Raw genomic sequence first — 4,998 nt, forward strand, 5'->3', positions numbered from 1 at the left:
TTACAATTTCTATTTATTTGGATCCTGTCCAAAGAAAACTAATGTTAAATTATTCAAGCCATTCTCTGTTTTTTTTTTTTTTCTCGAATTGTATTTACTGTGATTCTCAAGGCTGAAGAAATTAGATGCATGATTACATGGGAAAGCAGATGTTATGCTGACCCCAGTTGGGACAGCCCACAGTCATTTGTGCTTCTCTTGTGAGCTTGAACCTATTGAGGCTGCATTTCCTCATGCCACTAACAATGTCTTTTTCCCCTCTGAGGCAAAAGTTGTTTGCTACATGAAACTCTGGACAAACGAGAGTCAGTTTTAAAATGGATAATTGAGGATAAGCAAGAAACTTTCATCTGGCTCAGTGATTTAGATGTGAAGATATTAGTTATTCAGATATTACTGTACTAGTTTACATGTATTTTCATTAATAAGATTTTTTAAAAAGATGTTATAGCTTTCTAAGGTATCCATGTTCATTTATTAAAAGCTACAATTCTCAGATTCACCTAGATAAAATGATTAACATGTGACTATATTCTGTCAATTGTTAATGTATGCTTTTCTCCTTTATGGTGAGTTAGTGGTAAAGAAATAGTAAGTTGACATAGAGAATTAAAATTAATTATTAAAAAGTCCCTACAAAAACCATCTGACCTATTATTAGCTAGTCTGTTATCATTTAATTTTAAAATCAGTGCATGGCACATTTTACTTTTTCTTCAAGAAAAGAAAACATGAATTATACTCCCACCACATTTTTTGTAGAACTACTATGTTACATGAAGTATTTATGTATTCCTTGCATGTCTTTTCAACAAGATCGCTTATAGCTTTGAGAATCAATTTTCCTGGCAATAGCATGACTTGCTTACATACAAAACTACATAAATTTTTTCCTCATCTTTCTGGGCTGTGTTCTAACTAATTAGTTCTACTGAATCCTGAACACTTTTTAAATGATGCATATCATTGAGAAGAACAATACAAGACTCCATAATGTACAGCAAGTTCAGCTAACTAAGTGACAGTCTGGTGATCAAATTATGACTTTCTACCTGAAATTTCTGCCAGTGGTTTAATAGTTGAGCTGTCCAAAACCACCACCACCAAATGAAGTACAACAATAATAATAATGTCATCAATTACAAAAAAGATCTCGAATTGAATAAAAATAATAATGGAAATTTCATAATATTTGATTTCTATTGGATTTGTTTCTGATCTCCATAACACAGATGCTACTGATCACAATGCAATTGTCAGGAAAGAAAATCGGTCAGTCAGCTTCTATGAGCAGATTAGCATAAGGGAAATATACACTTGTGAACACAGACAAAACCTAGCTTTGCAGAACACAATGAATGTGATTGGCATAAATGTTTGACCCCTCGTTTAAGGGGGGATTCTTGTGGTTCCATTCTTTCTTTAGAGTCATGGTTTGAAATGAAAGCAGAATGCTGCCATTCTAACCCTTTCGGTTTCTCTTCTCTCCTCTATTAGTTAGCTTATAAAGCTTTTACTGCTAGCCCTAAGATCCTAGTTGTGTGATAAAAGAGCAAATGTTGCCATTGGAAACTTTAGTTTGGCTCATTTACTGTCCTGGAAACAACAACAAAAAGAAGCAAAAGAGAAATGTACTTTGTAAGTGCTTTAAAGAATAAGCAAAATGAAGAAAAGCAACTTCACAAAGAGAATTTGTGAATCAAATATCTTTCTTCGACACAACCCAGCATTTCCCCCATCAATATAAAAAGTATACTGAGACAAAATTTCATCAAATTTTACTTGAAAAATCATATCATATATATATATATGTTTTTTTGGTGTGGAGAGTAAATTCACTTTAATCACATGATGTGGCATCTTGAACAAAGTTTTAATTAACCTGGTTCAAACAATGAAAGTCAAAACTTGTGTTTTTCTGTAAATTACCTGCTAAAATTTGGGTGATAAAATTAATAACTCAGATCTGTTGACTACTTACTTTATATTAGCCCTTTTTAGTATGATTTATAAGTATAACTCATTTAATCCTCATTATATAGATGAAATCTTGACAGACAATAAATTATGTATCCAATTCAGATTGGCATTTAAAGTAGAGTCTGGGCTTCAAGATCTATTTTCCTATAATTATAAGTCACACCAATATAAACTATCTAAATTCGATACCATATAGGACTATGAAAGTAGGTTTCAATTGTGAATTTTTGACTGATATGCTATCTCTGAATGAATCAGCTCGTTATGCTGGGGTTCTTCTTTTCATCTGTCTACTAAAATTATAATTATCAGATTATGGATAAGATCCGATTTTATATTATATTTGATTTAATTATAGACAATTTAAGTACAGTTTATACTTATACACATGTAATAAATTATATATACTTAATTCCTTCTATGTATATATATGTATATAATTAATTCTGATCTCCATTTATCTATTCTATTGCACAGAATTCCTTAAAACAATAAAAGAGCTATAACTGAAAATCCCTGGACAACTGAAATATTCACTCTGCTTTCTGTTTTAAAAAAATCAACAAATCATCATACACAGTAGGAACAAAAAAATCTCATCCAAGAATTCAAGGTACTTCAGAAATATCACCGAAGAATGTTCACATCTCATGAAACTCTATCAAATATATTCAGTCGATTAAAATAAGAGAAGTCTGAATTCTCAGCAAAAGGGATCATAAAGTTCACAAGGAAAGGGAGTGCTAGAGTACCAGAGGAAAAGAGCTATTGAAGATTCTGACAGCGATCAATTCCAGGATCCCAAAATCATTTTTTGTCTTCAAGGGCTATTCTTCTTCCCTAACCAGTTATTTCTTTAATAGACACTAACATCATAGTAAAATACATTGTATTAAAAGATTGTTAGACACACGCATTCTTTTAGTTTTGCTTTTGCAGTTTAAATAATAATTTCAATAACATTAGCTTTACCAATTTTGATGAACAAAGTGATTTCATCTTCATCTTTGGATATCACTGGTTCTCCACATCCCCCTCCTCTCTTCTCATCTCTCCCCTCTGCTGATAATCTGCTGTAAACAAAGGCCCAAGTTTGTGTTCATTCAATAGTGTCTATAACTTTGTTTTGTTTCTCTATCTACCACAGATGAATAAAATTATCTGGAACTTTTTTGTCTGATTTATTTTATTTAACATAATTGACTCTATTTCCACCCAATTTGCCACAAACTCTAAGATTTCATTTTTTTACTACCACTTGGTATAATCCTATTGTGTACAAAGAATCAATAATTTCTTTAGTCAACAATCTGTGCTTGGTCATTTGTGTCATTTCCATATCCTGGCTATACTACTTAGCACTTCAGTGAAGATAGGTGTGCATGTATCTTTCATCAGTGTTTCATGTTCTTGGGATAGAAGCTGAGACGTGGAACTGCTAGATCATGTGGAAGCTTTATTCCTAGTTGAATTCATTTGTTAACATTTTTAATTTTTTATTTGTTTTTTGGTCACTGACAGTGACACTAAATGTGATGCTTACTCCTGGCTCTGCACTCAAGGATCACTCTTAGCAGGGTTCAGGTGACCACAAGGGGAACCAGGGATTGACCCTGTGCTTCATGCAAGGCCAAGAGCCCAGTTCACTGTACAATCTCTCTCTCCAGTTCACTGTACAATCTCTCTCTCTGCCCTTGCTATTTCTATTTTTAAAAATAGTTACCATACGTTTTCTATAGAGGTTGAACCAAACCACATAGACCACAAACAGTGAAAGAGATTTCTTTTTTTTTTTCCCACACTCTTGGCAACACTGATTGCTACCAGTCTTTTTAATATAGGGCATTCTTACTGTTATATGATTATATCTCTTTGTAGTTTGACTTGCATTTCCATGATTACTGTCACTGTCCTCCCATTGTTCATCAATTTGCTCGAGTGGGCCCAGTAACATTGTGAGACTTGTTGTTACTGTATTTGGCATATCGAATATGTCACGGGTATCTTGCCAGGCTTGCCGTGTGGGCGAGATACTCTCAGTAGCTTGCTGGGCTCTCTGAGAGGGGCAGAGGAATCGAATCCTGTTGGCTGCGTGCAAGGCTAACGCACTACCTGCTGTGCTATCGCTCCAGCCCATATATGGGATTAACCATGATAATTATCAACTTTTATTACTTTCTAAAATACTCTTCAACAATATGAAATATTTGCTCTAATGAATGATATTCATACTTTCTTTTCCTTTCCCTTATTCCTGATGTGCTACAAATGTACATAAACTTTTCCTGTTTAAATCCTTGAGTTGCCTACCCTTCCTGGCCTCAGTTAAGTCAAGATTTTACATGAAATCTTTATCATAACAATGAGAAATTTTATGGAATTAAGATCTTAACCAATCTCCAGTTATATCACTATATTTTTTGTGTTCTCAAATGGAAAGTAAAATCTTTGAAAACAAAACTTTTTTGTTTGTTTTAGTTTTGTTAAAAATCACGGTATTATCAGACAAACAAACGCAGTGACTACTTTGCCAGTTGAGAGTTCCAACAGTGCTGTGGAGGGAAACAACAACATAGCATGAACCAATACTAAAATCTGCTTTGTATTATATTTGGGGATAACAAGAAATGTACTCAGGTCCCATGTGATAAATGTTATAAATATCCTTAAGCAGAACATGAAAACATATCAAGCTTGAATGGTGAGTTATGCATTTGGAGGTCAACCTTATCTTATCTTCATTAAATGCCTTACAATGAATTTAGGTTTTTTTCACATTTTTTGGAATGTACCATTACAGCATATTTTTAAATGTTCATTCAATAAGTCATTGAAGTTACTTCCTTGAAACTATAAATAATAACCTAGATGCAGTATTGTATTCTATTAGGCAGAATTAACCAACTCGAATGCAATTTTAACATATACCATAAAAAACAATGAAACAAAACTGTATATTTTAAATAATTTATTTATTCTTAGTTCAAAGTAATTTTCATAAAAATCCTTTTACTTTAA

This window comes from Sorex fumeus, unplaced genomic scaffold (assembly GCF_029834395.1).
Source record: "Sorex fumeus unplaced genomic scaffold, SorFum_2.1 ptg000008l, whole genome shotgun sequence".
Lineage (NCBI taxonomy): Eukaryota > Metazoa > Chordata > Mammalia > Eulipotyphla > Soricidae > Sorex > Sorex fumeus.